Consider the following 27,126-nt stretch of genomic DNA (forward strand, 5'->3'; position numbering starts at 1 on the left):
AAAAAAAAAAAAAGCAGCTATACCTCAAGAATTTAAATATTCCAAAGTCATTAATTGGGATGAAATTTCATATAGGGATGGATGGGGCCATGATGGAAAGTTTGTTGGAAATCTTTTATAGAAGTGATTTCTAAATTGGAATAGTTTCCCAATGATGGGACTATTTCACATCAAAAATTTATATGACTGCTGTTTTTATATTCAATAAAGGTATGTCAATAGTATAGAATTAGTTAACAAAGAGATTGATTGAGGGAAATGTTTCCTATTTATATTAGCTGAGAAAACAGTAGATACGTAACTCATTTTTAAACCTCTCTTGGGGGGAGGAGAATAAGGAGTTAAATGTGTAATAGAAAGATCCAAGCAATATTTGGCAAGAACCTGGAATAATGGAAGAAGCAAAACAAAAATAGAGATTAACCTATTTAACAAAGTAGTAAAATGTGCAGATCTGAAGGTAGGTAATCACAGGCAGTTTTCCGGGGACAGACTTCAAGGGCTGGATACTTGCACACGGAATACTGTCTTACCTGTCCAGTCACAGCTGGACAGATGGACCCTAAAAAGACACAGAGGAGGCTTCAGCCTCAGCGTGACAGCCACCTCGTGCCGCGGACGCCTGGCGACAGCGTCTTCTGGCTTCCCCTTCAGTGGAGAGGTCTGCCGTAGGAACATGTTCTCAGCGTTTTTGTTCACTTCAAGTCACCTCATTTTGCCGATTTCTTGCGAAGAGCAGAAACTTTGGTTATAAGAAGCACTTCTGGGTTTTGACGGACAGCGAGACGGTTGGAGCTGGTGGGGGAGGAGGGGGTGGAAGGGGAGGCAAAGCGGAGAGACGGCACAGCGGGAGGGAAGGACGGTGCAGTCAGGCGAGGCAGCGGGAGGAGTCGGACGAAGTTATTTCCCCCGAAATTAACCCTACAAGCGTGTAGACATTTCCTCCTCAGACACTCAAGCACGATAAGAGATCGTCCATTTCCAGTGAAACACTCGCAGTTAAAAGTTGCCTGTATTTTTCCTCTCCAGGAGCAAGAACAAGGAGCCAGCAGATGCGCGCCCCCTCTGGCTGTGAGCCTCCTCCCGTCCCTGCCCGCCCCCCGGACCCCGCAGCATCCCGCGGCTTGTGACCTGCAAGGCAGGTGGGTGGGCGCCTGACGCCAGGCTGGTTTCTTCATCCGTCTTCCGCATTCAGATCCACTCGTGCACACTCTCGCACCCAGACCCACACGCATGCACACACGGAACTCCGGCTCAGACGACAGGGCCGCGAAGCACGCGGTTGTCGCAGGCAGTGCCCACCGATGGAGTAGAACAACCTTTGGAGTTTGATTATATTCACCTTCATTTACGGTCAAAATCATTGATTTACAAGGATGGAAAAACATTCAGAAATCAGCCTGTTCAAGTCAAGCAGTCACACGTATTTACAGTATGAACAGACTTTCTCCTAGAACGGGGATAGGTGTCTGGACGATGGTATTACAAATTTCCTGAAGGTGGGCGTTTCTAGTCCCTGTAATTCATAAAGCAAATCTGCTGACTTGGCATTAAGACTCTAAAACAGTGTGGTCAAACTGATATATATATATATGTATATATATATAATATATATAATTATAAGGTGTTTGCAGAAATAACATTTACAAACTGTCTATACAGTACATAATACTAGTACATAGAAAATAGATTCTAACTTTATGATCCCCTTTGTGTAAGGCAAGACTGAATCTGTCCCCAAATTTAGTCAGCCAGAGGTACAAGCAAGAAACAGTGGTCCATGGATGAATATGCAAATCAGGTCGGTGCCTACATATTAAAAATCACGAGAATCAAGAAATCCCACTTTTAATATGGGCCAGTCCTGGCCAGCTGGATACATCAACTACCTTTTGCAAAATGTCAGCTATGCATCTTAAAATACTAATGCCATAGGGATGGCAAAAGATTTTGTTCAAGCCCAGACAGTTGAAATAGTCCAGTCCGCAAGGAGAGGATGGCAGCCTTCCAGGACAATTCAGGTAGCACTTAGGAAAAAAAGAATATTAATACCCTATTTCATGCTATTGCTAGTTAAGCAGTAGGTACAAAATATACAGTTCAAATATGACTGCGATGTAGATGCCCTCCAGACTGAGTGTGAGGGTGGTGGTGTACCAGACTTTAAAAACCGAAAAAAAACCAAAAAACAAAAAACCAACCAACCCCCAACAACACAAAAGGAGGAACGTCACTGGCGGATGTAAACATCCTTATTGCAGTCCCCAGCCTCGTTCCACTTCCTGGCAAGCCCTTCTGTGTCCTTGAATTTGTGGCGGCTCCGCTGTATGCTGCACTCGTTGTGGTGCAGTGCCGGGACTCGCGGTGTCTGTGCTTGCCACCTCTGTGGGGCTCCGCCCTGTGGCTGTGGTCACGGTGGGCGGCACAGTGGTCCACGGGCTCATGGCAGGAATCTTCCTTGGTGAAGTCTCGACTCTCCTGTGTCTCTGAGTCCAGCGTCTCCTGCCCGGAGAGGCTGCAGCCGGCACCACTGCAGTGGTTGTGGTGCTGGGTGGAGGACAAAGACCAGTGCTGGGGTTTCCAGACCGGCTCCGGGTAGGCTGCTGCTTCAACTTGGGAAGCAGACCAGCCCGGGGCTGAGCTATCCGTCCTCTGATTGCCTGGAGGACCCTGGAGGCAAAGGGGGCAAACACAGGCCTCAGCCAATTCCGGAGGCGTTAGACTATCACAAAAGCAAGTCATTCTCAGTGGAGTCCCTTTTTGAGGGATTTGAAAGTGAAATCTAACCTTGCTCTGTTCCTTCTTTTGATAACATCCAGAGGCGTTTGTAAGGTTTCTATTGTATTATGTTGAACTTTATGTTCATTTGTGAGGGCCTAGAACAGTGCACAGAGGAATTTTTTTAATGAGTAAGTGGAGGAGGGAGGGTGTTCCTTCATTTGCTAATAGTTCAACTACAGATACAGGTCCTTGAGATGCTTAGACATGGCTGCTCAAATATGTAAGGGAAGATGAAAACTTCTTAGGATGATGGCTTTAAGGGAAAAAAATAATAAAATGTCAAATACTTTAAATGGCAGGTAATGAGACCAGCACTGTTGTAAGATAGTGACATACATTGTCATCAATACAGCCACCTGATAATCTTGAGAACAGACATGAGATGGGACAGGTCACGACATGGCCTCATGAGGTAGGTGGCCACTAGTATTCCTGAGGCACAGAGCAGGCAAGGAATTGGTCCAAGATTACACAGCAGGGAGGAGGTGGTGAGGGATAGGAACCTAGGCAGCCTGAGTCCACAGGCTCGGCTGCCCCCATGTAGAAAGTTCTGCCATCCCTGTCTTAGTAGGCTATGGGGCTAGGGGCTCTTACAGGTTTCTATACCTTCACCGGATTCTGCTTTTCTTATAGGTACTCAGTTGACACTGGAGATACTTGAGGACTCAGCGTTTGTCACATTCTGGATAGAGCTGCCCAGTTGGAACAAGCACAGCACCCGGGTTCGGGGCACAGATCCTAGCCAGGCGGCCGCAGGGAAGAGCTGCTTGCTTACCTGTGAGTGAGAGGCCAGAGTCGGGCTCCTGGGCAGGGTCGAAGTGGCCAGAGTACGGCTGAGGAGAGGGTTGGGGAGGCTGCTGCTGGGCGGGTGGGTGGCCTTCCAGTAGGCCTCCAGGTAGTCGGCCAGGTGTTCACAGGCGTCCTCAAGCTGGTTCTCATCCAAGATCACATCAAACGATTCCTGCGGAGGCAGACATTCCGAAGGGCACACTCAGGCCAGCCGAGTCCAGGCCCAGCTTCACAGCCACACAACCCCCCACCTCCCCCAGGTAAAGGGGGAGGAGGGAAGGGCGCCTCTGCCCTTGCTGGTGTGCTCCTCCCTCCTCCTTTTCACAAGGCCCCCTGTCCTATTAGTCAGGTTGCAAGGGCCTGTCTGTAGACTGTTGTGTAGAACACAGATGCCGCACCCGTATAAACCACCGGGAAGTGAATAGGTGTAATAACAGTTGTTACCCCCCATGATAGAAAAGTTGCCAGTAGTTAAAAAAGGAATTGACACTTTGATAGGAAAGACATGTGAAAAAGAAAAACACAAGCCTGAAACACAAGCCTGTGAAACAGACAGGAAGAAGTCTGCTTTTGACTATGCAGACTATGGAAAGCTGAGTCTTGGAAATGATCAAGGCAGGGTTAGGACAGGAAATCTGTCACAGGAAGCCGAAACCACTAATGATTTGACATGGTCCAAACTTCAAACGGGTTCCAAATTTTTATGAGTTTTAACATATGCCAAGTAATTACAAATGGATATAATTCTTGAAGCTTCTGATAAACCTTCATTTTAAAAAAGGTCAAAACCCAGAGGCATACAGGCTTAAAGCTCAGTATGTAAAGCAAAGATTAGAAGGAGGAATATGTTCAGGGGCCAGAATCCGGGTAACTGACTGGTTTAAAAATTGGTTTTTCCGTTGTCTCAGATCAGTTCCTTAGTGATTATCAAGAACCAGCAACTTTCTTTACTTAGTATGAGAATCTATAGTTCCATCCATGTTTGTGCAAATGGCATTATTTTGTTCTTTTTTTACCGCCAAGTAAATAGTATTCTGTTGTGTATATATACCAGGGGAGGACAAGGGAATGGGTTGTTGGATAGGGGGTTTGGGGTTAGTAGATCCAAACTATTGCATTTCAAATGGATGACCAATGAGGTCCTGCTGTACAGCCCAGGGAACTATAGCCACTCTCTTGGGATAGACCATGATGGAAAACAGTATAAGAACAATGTGTGTGTGTATAAAATATGTATAACTGGGTCACTGCTGTATAGCAGGAATTGACAGAACATTGTAAATCAACTATAATAAAAAATTAAACTGACAGTGTGCTCCCTGATTAGAAGTGAATAGTAAAGCAAGGCCAAATAGATCCATCTTTCAAACCAAAGTTTTGAAACGATGATCCTACTTCATTCAAGATAACTATTTAGGTGTTAGACATTAACAAAGCAAGGTCACCAGAGAACAAACTATAGCCATTTGAAAGCCACGACCAGGACCTGGATAAGTGCTCATAGCGAGAAGTACAGGGAGTTCCCTGGTGGTCGAGTAGTTAGGAGTTTGTGATTTCACTGCTGTGGCCCAGGTTCAACCCCTGGTCTGGGACCTGAGGGGGTTGCTGCTGCACACCACAGCAAAAAAAAAAAAAAACCCAAAACTTTCCTTCTTTGGGATGAAGGCCAGTGCTGATGAGAGGGTTCTCTCCCAGGACAGGCGTCCACCTGTCTGGTTTTTGTTAGCAGAACAAAACCTGCCTGGTCTCATGTATTCAGTGTAATCCCCTGAAGGCAAGACTTACTAGAGGACATTGGGGCAGCTTATCTGCTGCTAACCATCTAGATGCTGACGTTTTAAGGTTGAGATTTCCCTCAAAATTTTATTAACCTTTTTACCACCTGTCAAAGATGAGATTTTTAAATAGGTTAAAAAAAAGTTCATCATTCACTCCTTTCTCTGGAGCCTTTTTCACACAGCACTAATGGTTTATAATAGATTGATCTAGAGAGTAGACTATTTAAGATGATTTGCAAAATGAGCATGTTAACCTAAGTCTCAGTTGTAAGCTTCAAAGATCACTAGCATGGAGCTTGTTCTAAGTCTAATCTATTTTCAAGGTAACAGTTCCCAAACTTTTTGTTTCTTGATTTATGTTTTAAAAAATTGTTGAGGAAGTTCCTGCTGTGGCACAGTGAGTTAAGAATCCAACTGCGGTGGCTCAGGTCACTGCTGAGGTATAGGTTCGATCCCTTGTCTGGCACAGTGGGTTACAGGAGCTGGTGTTGCTGAAGCTGTGGCTCATATTCAATCCCTGACCCAGGAACTTGCATAAACTGTGGTTGCAGCCATTAAAAAAAAAAAAAAGTTGAGAACTCCAAAGAGCTTTTTGTTTATGTGAACTGTTATCTCTCTAATATTTACATATGAGAAAACTGAAAATATTAATTCATTAAAAAAAGGAATAGCCCCTTTACATGTTAACATATCACTTTTTGATAAAAATAGCTAAGTTATTTGCAAATTTCTTGAATGCCTGGCTTCATTAGAAGACAGCTGAAACAGCCTGTCTCTAATCTGCTACAGTATATTGTTTTGCTTGAAACACAGATAATCCAGCTTCTTACAGATACGTAATCCAGAAAAGGAGCAATTTAGTAGCCTTTCAGATAGGTAATTGTAGATATTTTTCTTTGATACTACAGTAAAACAAGTGGAATTTTTTTTTTAAAAGACTAGCTGCCATGTGAAATCTGAAACCCTAATTAACTTTTATGACTGTTATATTAAATTTCATCAGTCTGTCCTGAAATTTGAATGAGTCTGAATCCACATGGCATATCAGTTTCAAATAAAAATGGGGTTCCAGGATGAAAGTGGCTAGTTTAGTTTATGACTTTAGTAATCACACCAGCACTTGTCCTTGAGACAAGTTAGACTACGTAGCCAAAGAACTTGAAATGTACTTCCTATTCTGTTAATAGAGTATTAAAAAAGCTTGTCCTGAAGAGTCAAGTCAACATTTAATAGGATAAGTTGTTATTGCATCAGGACATTGTCAAGTGAAACTGGGTGGTTTGCTTTAGCAGGGAGAACTCGAGGAGGAAGAAGACAACATCGGCTGGTGATTCCTGCTTAGACGTCACCCACCACTGCTTCTTCATCATCAGCGCAAATGTCTGAACAGCGAAAAAGGGGGCGAATGTCTCAGTGTTACTTACCATGGAGATGCTCTTCGCCTAATGGACCCTCTGACAGCGCCTCAGAAGCTCCTCCACCACGAATCCATGGGCTGCTCTTTGGGAATCACTGTTCTACACCATGAAATTAATCATCCTCCTCTGCTTCTATGAATCTTAACAATTCTTGATCACCATCTCTCTCTCAAACCCTCTGTGGAAGGTAAAAGCCTGTTTATAATTGGAAAGCAGGATATAAACACACATTAGTAAAGTTTCATTACACAACAAACACTAACAACCTGGCTTACCTTAGGAGAAGACATCTTGTAATAGGGGCCACAGAGGTTTTACTGAGTTGAGCTGGATGATTAATAAGTATCTGCATCAAGGTCCACCAGTTGCAGTCTTCTTGCAAGTTCAAAAATCCTCTCGATTTCACTCTGAACTTCTGCTGTAAAAGATTATTCAGACCAGATTGAGATAAAAGTAAAAGGCTACTCCTGGAGGTGAGCCATTAGGTTGATGTCTACAGGTAAGAGAGCTGAGAACAGGCATCAAGGGAAAAAGCCATTTCTTCACAACACCTCTAGAATTTAGAGAATTCCTATCAGCTATAAGATTTAGTTCTAATATAACATACAATCTGAGAGTCAACTTTTTTGGCTCGCTCTCTGCTGACTTGTGTTTGGTGCTATAAAACTTCTACGAAGTCATTCCATGAAAATGTTGTAAAATAGAAACTTGAAGAGCTGTCTGTCTGTCGTGTTGGTTTCTGACCACTCTAGCCCAGCAACCATCACCAGCTTTCCTGTCAGTGCCTGGGCTTATGTGTTTGCATGTCACCTCTTGGTCTGCTCTCTGGATATGACGGTGTCCAGAGATGGATATTATAGCAAGCTGAACTTCAGCACACAACAGGACAGGCTTAAGAGTGTTTACAACAAACTGGTCCAGAAACCCACTTCTCATGTCTTCCACAAACAAAAGAATAATCCTGTAACATTCAGGCTTTAAAAGGGCAATTATAGGAGTTCCTGTTGTGGCTCAGCGGAAATGAACCTAAGTACCATGAGGACGAGGGTTTGCTCCCTGGCCTCGCTCAGTGGGTTAAGGATCTGGTGTTGCCCTGAGGTGTGAAGGACACGGCTTGGACCTGACATTGCTGTGGCTGTGGTGTAGGCTGGCAGCTGTAGCTCTGATTCAACCCCTAGCCTGGGAACTTCCATATGTGGCACCAAAAAAAAGGAGGGGGTGTCATTTTTATATGATTTATAGAAAACTACGTGATTTATAGAAAACATCCAAAAGTCTAGCTGAATGTCCAAAAAAATTTCATGTACTTTTATGATCTGAGTCTAAAAAGGGCTGTCCAAGAAAGTTTTCTGTGATGATGGAAATACTCTATCACCGCCATCTGGTATGGTGGCCACAACCCACACAGGCTTTTGAGAGCCTGAAACGTAGCTAGTATGAATGAGTAACTGTTAGAGATTTCAAGTTAAATAGCCAGAAACTATTTCAGTAGACATCACAGGTCTGTAAAGCATTAATATACATAGCTTGCAGTGCCCACTACAGTCATGAAGGGCCCAATTCCATGAGATTTCCTGGACATTTAATTCCTCTTACGCATTTGGATCCATGCAGAAGATTCCTGTAGATGATTTTAACTAGAATGCTATGCCAGAAAAGGCAAATCCAACTAACTGACTGCTTCACAGATGTTCTGACTAGAGTCCTTTCATTTACCTGGATGGCTTTAAAATCACACCCAACCTACTCGAGATGATGGCTTTGAAATAGTATTTGATCACATTACCACCCATGACACAATTTTGTTAAAAGAAAAACTATTAAGATTCTCAATTTACCAGCTGATAAATACAGTGAACAGGCAAGTATATAAAGTATATTAACACTGTAATGAATGCAGTTAGCAAAATGAAGTCACTGAAAACCCTACAAAGTGACCCAGTTTCCTCAAAAAATTACAAGGAAATGAAAGAGCTATGGAATACTAGATTAAGAGATTTAAGGACCCATGAACCAATCATAGTATATGCACTTATTTGAATCCTGACAGTAATTTATATATTTATGATGAATAAGTGAATAAAATGTTTTATATATATAGTGTGTGTATATATATAACATAACAGTTGGGAAATGATACATGGTTGAGTGGCAATTTTAACAATATTAGGGATGTATTATTAAGGTCTGATACTGGTTTAAATAAATCTTCAATGTTTAGAAATGCAAACTGAAATATTTACAGATAACATCCTATGATATCTGGGATTAGCTTCAAAATAATTTTTTTGTCTTTTTAGGGCTGCACCTGCAGCATATGGAGGTTCCCAGGCTAGGGGCCCAATTGGAGCTGTTGCCGCCAGCCTAACGCAGAGCCACAGCAATTCAGGATCCGAGCCGCATCTGTGACCTACACCAGAGCTCATGGCAACGCCAGATCCTTAACAACTGAGCGAGGCCAGGGATCGAACCTGCAACCTCATGGTTCCTAGTTGAATTGGTTAACTACTGAACTCCAAGCTTCAAAATAATTTATAGACAGAGGAGAGGAAGATGAAATGAAACAAGACTGGCCATGAATAGGTGATAGTAGAAACTAGATTCATATGTAACTGAATTTCCTTAAAAGGGTTTTCATCTCTTTCATCACAGTGTTCTGAAACATTACTGTTACTCTTTTCTGTTGATCTTTAAACTTTTATTCTAATTGTAACCTTGCTTCTTTGTGCCCTTACAAATTTTTCCTGGCCACTGATCCCTAGCGATCAAGTTGCAGTCGGAGATAATATTTATTGTAAGCAATGAAAAATTTGATTAGTCCCTACAGCTAACATCATACTCAGTGGAAACGCTGAAAGCTTTTCCTCTAAGATGGGGAAGACGACAAGGATGCCCCCTCTTGCCACTTGTCTCAACTTAGTATTGAAAGTCCTAGCCAGAGCAATTTGGTAAGAAACAATGAAAGGGCATGCAGACTGGAAAGGAAGCAAAGCTATCACTGTTTGTAGATGACATGACAGGACATACAGATACCTCTTAAAACTACACCAAAAGACACTTAGAATAAACAAGTTCAGTAAAGTTGCAGGATATAAAATCAGTATACAAAACTGTTGTGTTTCTATACACTAATGATGAACTATCAGAGAAAGTAAGAAAACAATCCCATTTACAATTGTATTGAAAAGAATCCCTGGGAATAAATAAAACCAAGGAGCTGAAAGACCTGTACACTGAAAACTATAAGCACTGATAAAAGAAACTGAAGAAAAAAAATGGAGATATTCCATGCTCGTGGATTAGAAGAGTATTATTGAAATGTCCATACTGCCGCAAGTGATCTACAGATTTAAAACAATCCCTATCAAATCTATCTAATGGCATTTTTCACAGATACAGAAGGAACAATCCTAAAATTTGTATGGAACCACAGAAGACACCAAATAGACAAGGAATCCTGAGAAAGAATAAAAAGCTGGGAGAATCATGCTTTCTGACATAAAACTGCATCACAAAACTGTAATAAAATAGTATGGGTGTGGCATAAAAACAGGTACACCGTTCGGTGGAACAAGGTTTTTTTTTTTGGTCCTTTTAGGGGCCATACCCGCAGCATGTGGAGGTTCCCGGGCTAGGGGTCGAATTGGAGCTACAGCTGCCGGCCTATGCCAGAGCCACAGCAACTCGGGATCCATGCTACATTTGCAACCTACACCACAGCTCACGGCAACACCAAATCGAAGCCATGTCTGTGACCTAAGCCGCAACCTTGTGGCAACACCAGATCCTTAACCCACCAAGCGGGACTATGGATAGAACCCGTGTCCTCATGGATACTAGTTGGGTTTGTTAACCAAGATCAGTGGAACAGAATAGCCAGAAATAAACCCATGCATATACTGTCAATTAATCTATGACACGAGCCAAGAACAAACAGTGGGTAAAAGGTACTCTGTTCAATAAATGGTGTTGTGTGAGAATGACAGCCACATGCAGAAGAGTGAAATTGAGCCACTCACACCTTTACAGTGTACACAAAAAAACAGCTCAAAACCAATTAAAGGCTTAAATGTATCACCTGAAACCATAAAACTCCTAGGAAAAAATATAGGTGGTCAGCGCCTTGACATGTATCATGGAGATGCTTTTTTTGGATCTGACACCAAAAGTGAAAAAACTTAAAGTAGATATGTGAGACTACATTAAACTAATACAGCAAAGGAAACTATCAAAATAAAAAGCCTATCAAATGAGAGAAAATATTTGCAAATCAAACACAGGCAGATCTCAGACCTTGGAGATACTAGGGGTTTGGTTCCAGATTACCACAATAAAGCAGATACGATCAAGCAAGTCACAGGAGCCTTTTGGTTTCCTGGTGCAAATAAAAGTTATGTTTATACAGAAGCAACCCAAGTGTCCACCAACATATGACTGAATAAAAAAGATGTGCTATAAATGTATATATAATAGAATACTACTCAGCCATAAAAAAGTTCTCCATTTGCAACATAGATGGACCTGGAGGGTATTATACTTAGTGAAATAAGAGAGAGAAAGACAAATACTGTGATATTAGCTTATGTGGAATCTAAAAAAGTAAAACAAATGAATATAATAAACAGATTCACAGATACAGAGAACAAATAGTGGTTACCAGTAGGGAGAGGGAAAGATTAGGGGCAAACAGGTGGGGGGATTAAGATATACAAACTATTATGGATAAAATAAGCTACAGGATATATTACACAGCACAGGAAAATAAAGCCATTATATACAATGATGTTACATGGGATATAATCTATAAACATTGTCTCTGTAAGGATGCAGGTTTGATCCCTGACCTTGCTCAGTGGGTTAAGGATCTGGTGGTGTGGCAGGTTGCGGCTTAGGTCACAGATATGGCTTGGATTTGGTATTGCTGTGGCTGTGGTGTAATCCTCAGCTCCTGCTCCGATTTGACTCCTGGCCTGGGAATATCCATATGCCATAGGTGGGGCCTTAAAGAAAGAAAAACAAAACAAAACAAAAAAACAAAAAAAACCCCATAGCACTTAATTACTAAAAGATGCTAACCTAGGAGTTCCCATCGTGGCTCAGTGGTTAACGAATCCAACTAGGAACCATGAGGTTGCGGGTTCAATCCCTAGCCTCGCTCAGTGGCCTAAGGATCTGGCGTTGCCGTGAGCTGTAGTGCAGATCGCAGACGCGGCTTGGATCCCGTGTTGCTGTGGCTGTGGTGTAGGCCGGTGGCTACAGCTCTGATTAGACCCCTAGCCGCGGGAGCAGCCCAAGAAATGGCAAAAAGACAAAAAAAAAAAAAAAAAAAAAAAAAAAGGCTAACCTACAGAGAGTCATAATAGTAACAAAAGATCACTAATTAATCATAGATCACAACAAATAGAATAAAACAGTTTCCAATATTGCGAGAATCATAAAGACATGAAGTGAGCAAATGTTTGAAAAATAGCACTGACAGTCTTGCTCAACATAAGGTTGCCACAAACCTTCAATTTGTGAAAAAACAAAATATATGCCAACTGCAATGAAGCAAAGCATAATAAAATGAGGTGTGTTTATATATGTTAAGGATTTAACATCCAAAAAATATTAAAATTCTTAAACCTAATAGCTAAAAATCAGTCCAATCAACAAATGGGAAGAAGCCCTGCATAGACATTTTCTCAAAGAAGACATATCGATGCCAGCACAACAGGTACATGAATAGATGCTCAGCAGCAGTACCTGTCAGGGAAATGCAAATCAAAACCACAGTGAGACATCCCCTCACACCTGTTAGAACGGTTACCATCGAAGAGACAGTAACAAGTGTTGTGGAGGATGTGGAGAAAAGGGAGCCCTTGTGCACTGCTGGTGGGCATGCTAATTGGTGCAGCCACTATGGAAGATGATATGGAGGTTCCTCAAAAAATTAAAAGTAGAACTACCATATGATCCAGCAGTTCCACTCCTGGGTATGTCTCTGAAGGAAATGAAAACACTTAATTCAAAAAGATACTTGCAGGAGTTCCCGTTGTGGCTCAGTGGTTAATGAATCTGACTAGGAACCATGAGGTTGCGGGTTCGATCCCTGGCCTTGCTCAGTGGGTTAAGGATCCAGCGTTGCCATGAGCTGTGGTGTAGGTCACAGACGTGGCTCGGATCCTGAGTTGCTGTGGTTCTCGTGTAGGCTGACAGCTACAGCTCCGATTGGACCCCTAGCCTGGGAACCTCCATATGCTGCAGGTGTGGCCCTAAAAGGACAAAAGATAAAAAAAAAAAAAAAAAAAGATAGTTGCACTCCACGCTCATTACAGCACTATTACAGTAGCCAAGACCTAAGTGTCCACCAGTGGATGAATGGATAAGGAGAATTTAATACGAAAACACACAGAGGAATACTGCTGAGTCATAAAGAAGGAAATCCTGCCATTTGCAACAACACTAATGGACCTTACTGACTTTAAGCTAAGTGAAGTAAGAGAAAGACAAATGCCATATAATCTTACTTAAATGCGGAATGAAAAAAAAAATTCATAGATACGGAGATCAGATCAGTGGTAGACAGAGGTGGGAAGTGGGAGGAAGGTGGTCAAAAGTACAAATATATCCTGCGGATGTAACTGCACAGCCTGGTGACTCTAGTTAACAATACTGTATATTGAAAGATACTGAGAGGATCTTCAAAGTTCTCATTACAAGGAAAAAATCTGTTACTGTATGTAAAGCTGTAACTAGACTTAACTGTGGTCATTACACAATAGGTACATGTGTCACATCATGTTGTATACCTGAAACTAATACAATGGTATATGTCCGTTATGTCTCAATAAAAGAAATTTGATTACAAAGATTTACATCTATGTGCTCAGTTAATGACAGCTATTCAGAGTCCCACACTTTAAAAAAACTTCATGTTTTTAAAGGTTTGAGCATTATTTTTTTAAATGATGACAAATGTAATAACTGTTCATTGCATAAAATATGGGTAACAGATAAACAAAAGAAAATGATCCATTACTGTATTATGTATCCCCAAATTACTTCTATTACATATGTCAGCATCTTAATATCTGTATCAGGTATATATGTGCTAGTATTTTTATATACACTTTTAAATTAAGGGGGAAAATGAGATATTCTTTTAAAAATTTAAAGGAGATTTTTTAGACTCCCAATGCAATGTATTAGTAAATAAACCTTAAAAAAGATGACCCGGGAGTTCCTGTTGTGGTGCAGCAGAAACGAAGCCAACCAGTATCCATGAGGATGTGGGTTTGATCCCTGGCCTCACTCAGTGGGTTAAGGATCTGGTGTTGCTGTGAGCTGTGGTGTAGGTCGCAGATGAGTTGCTGTGGCTGTGGTGCAGGCTGGTAGCCGCAGCTCCAATTCGACCCTGGGAACTTCCATATTCTGCAGTTGTGTCCCCCCCCCCCACCCCCCGCAAAAAAAAAAAAAGGATGACCAATAAATTCTGAAGAAAATACTTTTAACTTAAAATGATACTTCAAAAAGAAGTGTATCTAAAAAACCCTCTAGAAAGTGGGCATAGAGAGAACCTACCTCAACATAATAAAGGCCATATGTGGCAAACCTACTGCTAATATTATTCTCGATGATGAAAAGCTGAAAGCACTTCCTCTAAGATCAGGAACAAGACAAGGATGTCTACTCTCACCACTTTTATTCAACATAGGTGTGGAAGTCTGGCCACAGCAATCAGGGAAGAAAAAGAAATAAAAGGAATCCAAGTTGCGATATTCATTACTGAAACCGATAAGCCTTACTCATCTGTCCGTATCCCAGCCTCTTACACCTGCTGAATTACAACTGGTGCCGATAAAATGAGGATCATTTCTGTCTCCGCTTTCTACCTCTGATACCTAACAGCCACGTTCAGGAAAATCATGTTTTCTGCAAGATAAGAAAGTAAGGGATCGGAGTTCCCGTCGTGGCTCAGTGGTTAACGAATCCAACTAAGAACCATGAGGTTGCGGGTTCGATCCCTGGCCTTGCTCAGTGGGTTAGGGATCCAGTGTTGCCGTGAGCTGTGGTGTAGGTTTCAGACGTGGCTCGGATCCCGTGTTGCTATGGCCCTGGCTTGGCAGCTACAGCCCCAATTAGACCCCCTAGCCTGGGAACCTTCATATGCTGTGGGTGCAGCCCTAGAAAAGGCAAAAAGACAAAAAAAAAAAAAAAGAAAGAAAGAAAGAAGGGATGGATGAGCAACAAGGTCCTACTGTCTAGCACAGGATATTCGCTGTCTTGAGATAAACCATAATGGAAAAGAATATGAAAAATTATGTATAACTGAGTCGCTCTGATGTACAGCAGAATTAATGAAAATCAACTATACGTCAATAAAACTTAAAAAGGCACATTGGTTTGTTTGCAAAGAAGTTTCTGCAATTGAACAATAGTGTAAAAACAGAGGAGGCTGTTACACTTTGACTGTAACTAGTGTTGGAGGACATTTGAGTGGCCAGTTAAGAATTCCTAAGACCTTCACGGCTCTGGCATCAGTGATTTCATGGCAATTCCAATGCCATTTTCATAATCACTAAGCACAAAATTCTCGTTTTGACAAGTTCCTTACTTAGCTTTAAAAAGAAACTCTGGGGAGTTCCCTTCGTGGCTCAGTGGTTAACTAACCCAACTAGGAGCCATGAGGATGCAGGTTCGATCCCTGGCCTTGCTAAGTGGGTTTAGGATCTGGTGTTGCTGTTGCTGTGAGCTGTGGTGTAGGTTGGAGACGAAGCTTAGATCCCATGTTGCTGTGGCTGTGGGGTAGGTTGGCAGCTGTGACTCCAACTCAGCCCCTAGCCTGGGAACTTCAAGGGTGCGGCCCTAACAGGCAAAAAAAAAAAAAAAAAAAAAAAAAAGAAATGAAAAAAAGGAACTCCTGTGAAGCCCTCTTGAAGCACCTTTGCTTTTGGCCAGGCTCAATAAGTGCTGCCTCTGGCCTCCCACTCCCAGGCACCAAAGTGGTTTGGGACAGAAACTGGGCTTTGCCACCTCGTGGAGCTGTGCGATGCTTGGGTAACGGGCTGAATTTCTTGGAGCCCCTAAGTCTTATCTTCTGTCAAATGGAAACGAGGACCAAGTGAGTCAACACGCAAAGCATTTATTGCAGGGCCTGGCCCATAGTAAACCCTTAATGAATGCCAGCTATTGCTCTGTGCCCACCTCTGCTAACATTCACCCCACTGCGTTTCGGTGACAGGATTGAAAACTTTTCCAGCAGGCGGTGAACTGATAGAAAACAGGCAACAGTAAGTACATAATTACTTCCACTCCTCCCCTCACCACAGTGCTTGGCACATATTTGGCAGCCAAAAACTGTGTGGAAAGAATGAGTCAATTAAAAAGGCAAAGAAAAAATATGTAATCAATTTATATATATTTGTCTTTTTAATTGACTGCACATATTAGGCTGAAGCTGCAGTTATACAGAAAATTCATTAAACACATCCTCAAAAACCTGAATAATAAATTTGCCTGCTGAAATCCATTTAGATGAAGTGCTCCATTTTGGGTTGAGATCTGGCTCTAGCTGGGCCATCAGAGCAATGCTGTAGAATAAAACGTGTGCTCATCTCTTAAGACAGACACGGCTACACTGGGAATGGACAGGTCAAGATGCGGGAAGAAGTGAGAGTCAAAAGATCAACCAGGCCCGCAAATTCCATGTTGATTCGCAAGGATATAGCCTATCATCAGCCCTTCAGTCTGCGTAAAGTATTTCTTTCTCCTCCTAAGAGAAGCCCGATGGTCAAGTCAATGGCACCAACACATGACACACACACAGATGCCTGCCCCGGGCTGACTAACCAGGCTGTTCCTGGTTCCGGTCATTGACTCAGTGTGGCCGGGTGATGGCTGAGGCTCACGCGCTCTACCTGGACATGCGTGTGCACGGCTGACAGCTACTGTGCACGCAGTACTGTGTACAGTGTGGGGCACGGGACACAAGGCAGCGCTCTCAGGGCTGAACCAGCACCTCGCAGGGGGCCCTTAGGTTTCCAGTTCACCACGGGGCACTTGAAGCTCAGACAGGTTAAGCAGCTTCTCTGTAGTCACACAGCGACAGGTAAAAGGCGGACTCGTCTGAACCCCATCCATTCAACGCCAAGGCCCCACCTGTAAGCGCTGGACTCCGTCCGCCTCTCAGCCTCGGATTGGACCACCCCCAGCACCTGCTGGACTGACAGAAAATTCCAGAACCAACCAGATGTCTGTCTCCAGCCTGGGGAGTTCTCCCCGTCACAAAGCTGTTGGTGCCTAAACTCCTGAAAACATTACTTTTTAAAAGGCGATTTACTGTCTCAGAGGAAAGAAAAGGCTGCACTGTTCAGACGCGACTCTCCCAAGCAGAAAGGAAGCCCGTTTCCTAAACTTAGAGTAAGTGCACAGCCTCCACTCATTTCTTCAGGGTTTAGGTCTTGCTCATCATTTAAGAAACTAAACAAAGTCAGGATAATGAGGAGAAGGCTTGAGACTCAATAATCATGCTGTCCAAGCAAATCAGCCGCTGGTCCCTAGAATCAATCTTGATACTAACACATAAAACCTCATGACCACAGTTAAACACATAAGTACAAGACTATGAGAATCCTTATATTACAGTTAATGTAATCATGCCAAGTACTGTATTACATAATTTTCTTTTCCTTTTTATGACTGCACCTGCAGCATATGAAAGTCCTCCGGCCAGGAGTCAAGTTGGAGCTGCAACTGCTGACCTACGCCACAGCCACACTGGATCCTTAACCTACTGAGAGAGGCCGGGGATCAAACCCGCATCTGTGCAGAGACGATGTAGGGTCCTTAACCTGCTGAGCCATATGGGAACTCTGAAAAGGCTTCGTTTTTCAGACAGGACTCTCCCAAGCAGAAAGGAAGCCCGTTTCCTATGCTTAGAATAGGGACACAACGTCCATTCTTATCTTCAACGTTTAAGTCTTGCTCATGGTTTGCAAAACTTAACAAAGTAAGGATAATGAAGGGAAAGCTTGACACTCAATAATTATCTTCTGTCCATGTACATCAGCTGTTCCCTGCGTTCAATTTTTTTTTTTCTTTTTTTAGGGCCGCATCTGCAGCATATGGAGGTTCCCAGGCTAGGGGTTGAATTGGAGTTGTAGCTGCGAGCCTACGCCACAGCAAAGCCAGAATTGAACTGCATCTGCGACCTACACCATAGCTCACCACAACGCTGGATCCTCAACCCACTAAGTTAGGCCAGGGATTGAAACTGGGTCCTCATGGATGCCAGTCAGATTTGTTTCTGCTGAGCCATGATGGGAACTCCTCAATCTTGATACTAATACGTAGAACCCCATGATTACAGTTAAAATTTTCTAAGTAAAGACAAGGAGAATCCTTATATTACGGCTAATGTAATCATGCCAAGTATTTTAATACATCATTTTTTCCCCCTTTTTATGGCTGCACCTGCAACATATGGAAGTTTCTGGGCTAGGAGTTGAATGGGAGCTGCAACTGCAGGCCCACACCACAGCCACACCAGATCCAAGCCACGTCTGCAACCCAGGCTGCAACTTGCTGCAATGCCAGATCCTTAAACCATGGAGCGAGGCCAGGGATTGAACCTGCATCCTCACATAGACAACGTTGGGTCTTTAACTCAATGAGCCACAACAGGAACTCCCTAAAATATTAAATTATATAGCATGCTATGTTCCACTTGCTAAACAAGCCCCAGTGGAAGGCGGGATTCTGAAAACATCCTGGACCCTCCAGACTCCAGAAGTCGGGCATTATAGTAGGAAGCAGCCACTCCCAGGTCTAGAACATTCCAGAGGTCAGAGGAGGAGGAATATCCAAATTCATTTCCACTAAACTCTCCAAGAATCGCTCTTGCTCTTCCTAAAGTGACTTCTTTAGGAAAATGCAAGAATGACCCTACTTTTCAGCACCTCATGTTACACCGGAAACCACTTCTTCAGGAGGCAAGTGGCTATCTTTTCTTTCTCAGTAAAAGCCAAGGCTTCCAAGAGATAATACAACCAGACTGAAATATCTCCCGCCACCCTCTGCACTTATAAACATGCACAGAGACTCCTCTTCAAAGCTGAGGAGTAGAAAGCTCCTCTGGTGAAAGCAACCTTTTTTCAACCCTCTAAGAAAAAAAAGAGTCCTGAGGAGCAGCGAGCTGTGGGGCAACGGCACAGCCCAGCCAGGCCCCCTGCTTGCCGCTCACCATCCTCTGCCTGTGATGCAGCTGTGTCCCCAAGGACCATCACGGCCCCGGCAGGGCAGGGCAGGGCAGGGCGAGGATACATCCAGATCCGTAATTCCCAGTGCAGTACTGCAGACACCTGCTCTGTTGCAGCCACCAAGAAGCTGTCACCCCTGAGAGAGGCCAGCACATCCCAAGAGGGAGAGGTGCTAACTTGTACAAAAGCTGAGCTTAAGGGCAGCCAATCCCTAAGGATGACCAAACACCCATCACCTCTGGCTTCGCATCCCCTTGCCCTTTGCCGAGATGCATCAATGGCACGAAGCCTGAGCTCTGTCCCGGGTGCAAACCAGGGCTTCATGGTAACTGACTCTACTCTCTCCAGGCCTTACAAGTGAACCGTCCCCTTTTAGGGTCCCCTGGACATCTCCCCTTCTCCAGTGTCACATCCAGGTCTGGAGCTCATCAACCTGCAGGCTTAATCCATCACTCCTTCCTTCATCTGTCAAACACTTGTGAGCACCTATCATGTTCCAGGCACAATAACAAAGGAGGCCCATGGGAACACTGCACTGCTTCCGTCCCCCCAGCCTCCCAGTGGGGGAAGAGACAGCTCTGGATTAAAAACACATCACGATCCTGAGTAACACGAGTCAGGAAGCAAGGTGCGTCCAACTTCACTAAGGGGGCAGGACTCTAAATCAGCTTGATACAGACAGAGAAGGCTTCACACAGGCTGTGAGGTCTGAGCTGACTCTCAACAGTTAAGCAGAAGGATTGGGCGGGGGGAGATGATGGAAAGGGAGGGAACAATATTACAAAACCTGCAAGAGTGCCCTGGTTCAGGAAGGACCATCAGTTCAGCATGGCGGAGGTGCCAGATGCATGGAAGGAACAGGCGCTAAAACCTCATGACCACAATTAAACACTTATAAGTACAAGACTATGAGAATCCTTATATTACAGTTAATGTAATCATGCCAAGTACTGTATTACATAATCTGAATCAGATTCAGAAAGAAACAGGTCCCCCCAAGGAACCTGGAGCATTACCATTAGCAATGGCCAAGCGAGGGAGAAGGTCCAAACTTCAGCCACATTCAGCCTGAAGAAGTGTCTGACTTCACCACTAATGTGGAATTAGTTGCCAACATCTAAAAATTACACATTTGCAAATAAAAATCTGGATTCTTGGCTTCATAGAAAAAATCTGACAACACTGGGCCAACATCCCTACGTGGTAACATTTCTTTGGATCTGAGTGGCAGGTGTAACAGCTTAACCCTTTAGAGAGGATACCTATTAAAGCTGGAATTCATGACCATTCTCACCTGGCCCCTGAAGCCATGTGAGTCTGCAATCCTCTAGAGTTACAGTAAGATACATGTTAGGGGAAACAACACTGAAAGCGATACAGTGCCTAAAGTACAGCAGTAGTAAAACTGGAGGCAAGCGGGAAAGGTAGGAAGACAGCACAAGAGCACAGGAAGAGGTAACAAAAGTCCGACCTGTTAAGAGACTAAACCCAGCAAAAGGTAATGAGTCAAGAAATGTTTAACTCCCTTCAAGTACAAGAATAATTATTATGTAACTTTTTTGTGGGATCTATTCAAGGGCCAAAGACTATAGTAAGAGAATGGAAAAATGATTCAGAAATAATTTTCCATTAAAAAACCCGTGGCTATTTAGTAAACTGTGTGGAAAATCCACCCAAACGCCATTAATCAGCACAGACAACTGATGAGGTCCAGCAGGCACGGTCTGTGTGATTCCTAACCAGGTTCTCTGGTCCGTTTTTCAGCTGGGACAGAACAAATTCTCACTGCAAGCTTTCTGAGCTAAGCCCTTGAGAAGTGCTGTTTACATGCAGAGGGTGATATGTAAACCATTATAACGTCTCACACTGCGACCAGCAGTTGTTAAACTTTTCCTCCGAGGCAAAAGCCTTCCGAGACTTACACAAGCCGCTGACGTCAGCATGTTGGAGATGCCCCGGTCGCTCACGTCTACCTCCGGCTGGTCCTTTTCCCAGCTTTCCTCCAACTTTTCCAAAGAGTGGGACATGACCTGGACCAAACGACAGCAAAGCACGTGAGCAACGGCCAGGAGGGTGCAGGGGGAGAAATGAGGGAACTCTCAGCAGGCACTCTCCAGTGTTCCCCCAGCCCAGAGAAGTGGGCATCAGCTGGCAGGGTTCGGGTGCGGGGTTGGAGGATGGGGAAGGCGGGGCAGGAGAGGAGGATGGGGGGGGCGGGGCGGGGCAGGGGAGGAGGATGGGGGGGCGGGGCAGAGGAGTGGGAAGGGTCCAGCACCATTCCCGCCGCGCTGGGAGAAGTAAAAACAAAGGCAACACACGCACACACGAATACTCACTGCGAAAGGCAGCACCTAACAGGTTGGGCGTGGAAACGACTGGATACCGCAGGGCTTTCCACCGCGGCGGCGACAGAAACACTCGGTCTGAACTAAAACATTCGAACCAGGAACACGCCCCGTCCCCCTCTCAGCGCAAGCGCACACCAGGGCAGTCTCAGCTCCACGCCCCGCCCGCGCCCCACCCTTCCCTAATTAGAACAGTTTACTAGAGGTCGCTCAGGGCGAGGCTCCGCCCATAAAAGAATGTGTGCCCCGCGGCCGGCCAATCACATCAGCTGATCCGCCTTGAGACTCCGCCCCACCAGAAGTGAGTCCGTCCCGCTAGTATTTGCTCGGATTCTGATTGGACCGGATTTGGGGCGTGCGCTTTAGTGTTGGCGCGGGCTCAGTTTGTGGGTAGAAGCCCGAGCGCTGTGGGCGGGAGCGGGAAGTCTCAGAGAGATGGTTGTACCTCAGGTTGAGTCCCGGGAAGCTACAAGTAAATTTTCTCAATGTGCGGATTCTTTAAATGCGGTTCCACTTACTGGAAGTTGCTATCCTGAGGCCCTTTCCCACAGGTGTGCCTCCCACTATATTGTGAACTCCTCAAAGCATGAACTTTGTGGTCTGTGTCCCTGGCGCCCAGGTCGCAATTGTGGACCCCAGGGTCACGTGAAGGGGATATGTACCCAGATAAATATGTAACTTATCTGATCTTATGCTAGGTTGTAGTTTAGTTTGCTTTCTATTAAATGATGATTTCCTTAAACAATTGTCTTTTTTAAAAAAACTATAATTTGTTTTTTCTTCTTGTAACCTTAAGCTTTTCATTATTCTCCACTGTTTGAAATCCAGTGAATTCTTAAAGACTTAAGGAACCTTACTTCTCTTTGATTTTTTTCTGTTCTTCCAGCTGAGCAGCTATAATTTCTTTACACTTGGTTCCTGCGTTTAAACAGACATCTTGCTGGAGTAACTACCCTCAAGTGACTTTCTCTAAAAGGATGGCAAAAACGTTAACCAATTGCCCGTTTTTATTTTTTTATTTTATTATTTATTTGTTTTTTTTGGCATTTCTTGGGCTGCTCCCGCGGCGTATGGAGGTTCCCAGGCTAGGGGTTGGATCGGAGCTGTAGCCACCGGTCTACGCCAGAGCCACAGCAACGCAGGATCCCAGCCGCGTCTGCAACCTACACCACAGCTCACAGCAACGCAGGATCCTTAACCCACTGAGCAAGGGCAGGGATCGAACCGCAACCTCATGGTTCCTAGTCGGATTCATTAACCACTGCGCCACGACGGGAACTCCCAATTGCCCATTTTTAATTGTCCTTATTTTGCCCACACCTTTGATAATTTGCCTAGCACGGAATTCGGGTTGAAAATCAGTTTCACTTAAGTCTCAATTGCATAGTTCCACTGACTTTAAATGTTGATATCCAGAGACATACTTGTCTCCTTAAATCTTTGCAGGGAACTACTGTTTTCCCTTGGGAATCATTTATGATCTTTTCATTATTCATCATGTTCTGATATTTCACCATACAGTCCCTGATAGGGTGTCTTTTTTCGTTTGTTTAGTTTTCACTGAGTCATTTTCAGAGGATGCTTCATTTCTCTCCTCCTCTCTGGAACTTGTTTTCTGCTATAATTTTGAAATTTCTTTCCTGTCATTTTATCTGATTTATTCTGGAAATCTATTAGATGGAGGACTCCCGAGCCAGTTTTTAATAGCTGTTTTTTTTTTTCCTCCTATATTTCCTTTTTAAAAATTTTATTTATTTATTGCTTTTTTTTTTAGGGCTGCCCCTGTGGCATATGGAGGTTCCCAGGCTAGGGGTGGAATTGGAGCTACAGCTGCCAGCCTATGCCACAGCCATGGCAACGCTGCTGGGAGCCACCTCTGTGACCTGCACCACAGCTCACAGCAGTGCAGGATCCTTAACCACTGAATGAGGCCAGGGAGCGAAACCGAAATTTCATGGTTACCAGCCAGATTCGTTTCCGCTGCACAATGGGAACTCCCTCCTTTTTTTTTTGTTTAAACTTAATGTTCTAGGAGATTTTCTCTTTTATCTTCCAAACCTCTATTAATAAATTTTAAAAATCACTTTGGCTATTAGTGAACCATACTTTTTAAGATCGCCTTCTTGTTTAATGCTGCCCTGCTTTTGTTTCATGAGTGCAGACTCTTCTCAAATATCTCTGAGGATAACAATTTTTAAACCTCTCTTCTGTTTACTAAATTGTTTCCTCCTGTCCCTTTTTTGTTAGTGTGTCTAGTTCTTTCCCTTCAGGCTGCTATAATTTCTCCTCTGTCAGGTAATTCCTGGTTGTCCTTTTGTATTTAAGCATGAGGTCCCAGCGACTTTTCTAGATAGCTGGCGTGGTTTCTTTCCTCTTCTGTTGTTAATGTGTGTTTCCCTCCTAGGTCATCATTTATTTTCTCTGGGCTGTTTGTTATATTTCTTCAAAGGTAGAACCCAATCTTATGGCCTCGGGTAGTCACAAGGCTGCCTTCTCAGGTGGAAGGAAATGGGGAATGGTGAGCACCAAGGAACAGCTGCATCACTTCCTGTCCCACCCTCTCACCCTGCACCTGCTACCCCACATCTGGATAATCCATGGAAAGTCAACTCCCAACTCTGCTGCATTCTCTTGAAATTGTTCTGAGCTACAGTTTCTTTTTGTTTGATTTTCAGCATGCTTGCATTCACTTTCGGTTTTCCAGAAATTTTTTTCACTCCTTTATAATCTCTTAGCATTGTTTTCACTTTTGCCATTACAAGTCTTAATGAAATGTGTCCCCTAAATTCCAGATTTATTTTTATTTTTATTTTTTGAGCACCCCCAGGCACATGGAGTTCCTGGGCCAGGGATCAGATTGAGTCACAGTTGTGACCTAAGCTGCAGCTGCAACAATGCCAGATCCCCAACACACTGTGCCAGGCTGGGGATTGATCCCACATTCCAGTGCTCCCAAGAGTCACGGATCCTGGTGCACCACAGTGGGAACTCTTCTAATTTTCAGATTTTTACTTATTTTTAAAAGTTTTTTTGGTCTTTTTTTAGGGCTGTACCTGTGGCATATGGAGGTTCCCAGGTTAGGGGTTGAATCAGAGCTGCAGCTGCCTACCTACACCACAGCCAGGGCAATGCAGGATCTGAGCCACATCTGTGACCTACACCACAGTTCATGGCAACGCTGGATCCTTAACCCCCTGAGTGAGGCCAGGGATCAAACCCGCATCCTCAGGGATACTAGTCAAGTTCATTAACTGCTGAGCCATGATGGGAACTCCCAGACATTTATAACATGGAAACAGGACCAGCTTCCTGGATATGCAAACTCCGTGTGCAGTAATGTAAAGCTCAAGGCTTAGATGGGCCCCACGTTTGGTTTATTGTCTACTGTCACTGGCTTGAGGGGTTTCATAATTTTTGAACAGGGAACCTGCAAATTGTGTAGCCATTCCTGCAAGGAAAAGTCAGGATCAAGCTTAAATCCCCTCTGCAGCATCACTGCCAAGTGCCCCAGGTTTATACACAGTCTGTGCTTCAGTACTGCCCTTTGGCAGAATGTACTATCCCTGCCTTGGAGCCCAGAGTGGGGGCCAATCAAGGAGCACGGAAGATGCCCGGTCCACATGAGGTACTCCGGGCTACCACAAGAGTGGGTAAATTCATGTACATTATTACATAAATCATTCATTTTAAAGATGCCTTTTGGGAGGAGTTCCCTGGTGACCTAGTGTTTAAGGACCTGGCATTGTTACTGCTTGTGGCTCAGGTTCGATCCCTGAAACTTCCACATGTCTCCAGCGTGGCCACAGATAAATAAATAAAATACATTTAAAAATTTTTTTAAAGTAAATATGCCTTTATGAGTCTTGAAATTGTATTTAGGAAACTACTAAGAAAAAAGTTACCAGATTAAAACTTGAAAAGCAAATTTCTCATTAAATATCCCTAAATTGTCTTTCTTCCAACTTCCCCATTAAGTTGATAGCCAAAGAGTGACTTGAGGTCTCCATCAGTAAAAATTTTCTTCTGTTAACAGTATTTTTGACTCTGTATAATCTCTAAGTTTTTTTTTTTTTTTTTTTTTTAACCAAACTAAGATCAATTGCACCAAAATCTTTTCTAGGTCATATGACGGTGTCGAGCTCTTTAAATAATGTTGCTAGATCTATGGAGTTCATGTCGTGGTGCAGTGGTTAACGAATCCGACTAGGAACCAGGAGGTTGAGGGTTCGATCCCTGGCCTTGCTCAGTGGGTTAAGGATCCGGCGTTGCTGTGAGCTGTGGTGTAGGTCGCAGACGTGGCTCGGATCCCATGTTGCTGTGGCTCTGGCGTAGGCCGGCAGCTACAGCTCCAGTTGGACCCCTAACCTGGGAACCTCCATGTGCCATGGGAGTGGCCCTAGAAAAAGGCAAAAAAAAAAAAAAAATGTTGCTAGATCTATGAAGGTAGTTGGACTGTCATAGTTCTTAAGTTCATACTCAATCCTTCTGGCTGGATGGGAAGCACTCTCTTAGGTGGTGGTGGAGCTTAAATTCACAGTTCTCAAGTTTTCCATAACTTTCCCGTACCTCATTTTCCTCAAGTGTAAAAAGGAGGTGAGGGGTCTCGGTCTCCCATTTCCATGGGGACATGAGAAGGATGCCTGGCATAAAGCAGATGTTATGTAGATATTAGTTCTCCTTTTTCTTAATAAAACTAACGCTGTTAGTCCTTCCTCAGTGAGTGTGCGGCAAATTCTCAACAAATTCCTCCGATTAATGAAATGGGTTGAAACTGAACAGGAAATGATGACAAGTAGACTCCATCCCCTGGGCATCCTCTAGGCCCAAATGTCATGGGCCCCATCCCTCCCTGGGGCGTCCTTCCCAAGAATGCCTGAAGTGCCAGGAGATCCCTGGCCTGGGGGCCTCTGGCTGAGTCCTCCCAGCCTGTTCCCTGAAGGTCAGATGAGGGGACTCTGGCCAGACGAGGGCAGAACGTAACCTTGTAGATCAGATGCAGCCAAACTGTTCCATTTGGGATGGATAAGCAATGCGGTCCCGCTGTACAGCACAGGGAACTATATCCAGTCTCCTGGAAGATTACCTAAGAAAAAGCATGTGTATATACGTACGACTGTGTCACATGCTGTACAGCGGAAATTGATACAACACTGTAAATCAACTGTAATAATATATATATATATTTTTTTAAAAAAGGCAGTTGCTCTTTTCTTCCTGCTAAGATCCACTTCTTTAGGGAGACAGAAAAGGAGGGAGGGGAGTTCCCATTGGTTAAGGATCCAGTGTTGCCATGAGCTGTGGTGTAGGTTGCAGATGTGGCTGGGATCTGGCATTGCTGTGGCTGTGGTGTAGGATAGCAGCTGCAGCTCTGATTCGACTGCTAGCCTGGAAACTTCCATGGGCCATGCCCATTCTTTTTTTCCCCCCAGGCCAGGAATGGAACCCACACCACAGCAGCAACCTGAGCCACAGCAGCAAGAGCACCGAGTCTTTGACCCGCTGAACCAGCAGGGAACTCCAATCCCATGTGCTTCATAAGACTTAGCCTAAGGTCTCTTGGTTAAAGGCAGCAGCAAACGTCATCAGAGCGTGGCTTAACCGTGGATAACGTCACACATCATGTTGCTAAAGTAGGAAAAGACAACAGTGGTACTTGGGGAAATGGAGGCGCAAAGAGTGGAGGAAGCTAATGCAAATGTAGGCAGCTTGGCTCTGGAGCGCCGCCCATCCTGAGGGGCTCATATGCTTTGTCCAAACACAAATATTCAACATGAAA

At 44.0% G+C, this 27,126-nt stretch overlaps 1 protein-coding gene and 1 pseudogene across 42 annotated transcripts in view; one reads left to right on the plus strand and one right to left on the minus strand.

Moving 5' to 3' along the window:
* The window catches only part of LOC102166590 (tRNA (cytosine(72)-C(5))-methyltransferase NSUN6), a 65,842-nt gene extending 56,980 nt beyond the window's left edge, over window positions 1–8,862 (plus strand). For 17 of the 41 annotated variants that reach the window (XM_084980179.1, XM_084980178.1, XM_084980144.1 and 14 more), the window contains 3 exons: window positions 1,030–1,142; window positions 3,415–3,558; window positions 6,638–8,862. The gene's annotated coding sequence lies outside the window, so the exon portion shown is untranslated. Of the gene's footprint in view, window positions 1–1,029; window positions 1,143–3,080; window positions 3,194–3,414; window positions 3,559–6,637 lie in introns of all 41 variants that reach the window. The other 24 variants (XM_084980146.1, XM_084980141.1, XM_084980155.1 and 21 more) reach the window with 3 other exon arrangements.
* Window positions 2,103–21,473, minus strand: LOC100624251 (voltage-dependent L-type calcium channel subunit beta-2-like; annotated as a pseudogene). Its single transcript, XR_014817845.1, has 6 exons — window positions 21,342–21,473; window positions 20,928–21,035; window positions 7,042–7,184; window positions 6,773–6,944; window positions 3,557–3,742; window positions 2,103–2,670 (listed from the first exon to the last, which is right to left on the minus strand). The product of XR_014817845.1 is annotated as a voltage-dependent L-type calcium channel subunit beta-2-like (transcript).
* Between the last annotated feature and the right edge of the window lie 5,653 nt (window positions 21,474–27,126).

Source organism: Sus scrofa, chromosome 10, assembly GCF_054392235.1.
Source record: "Sus scrofa isolate SSC_HxYL_T2T_F1_AM1 chromosome 10, Sscrofa_HxYL_maternal_Yorkshire_Landrace_v2.0, whole genome shotgun sequence".
Lineage (NCBI taxonomy): Eukaryota > Metazoa > Chordata > Mammalia > Artiodactyla > Suidae > Sus > Sus scrofa.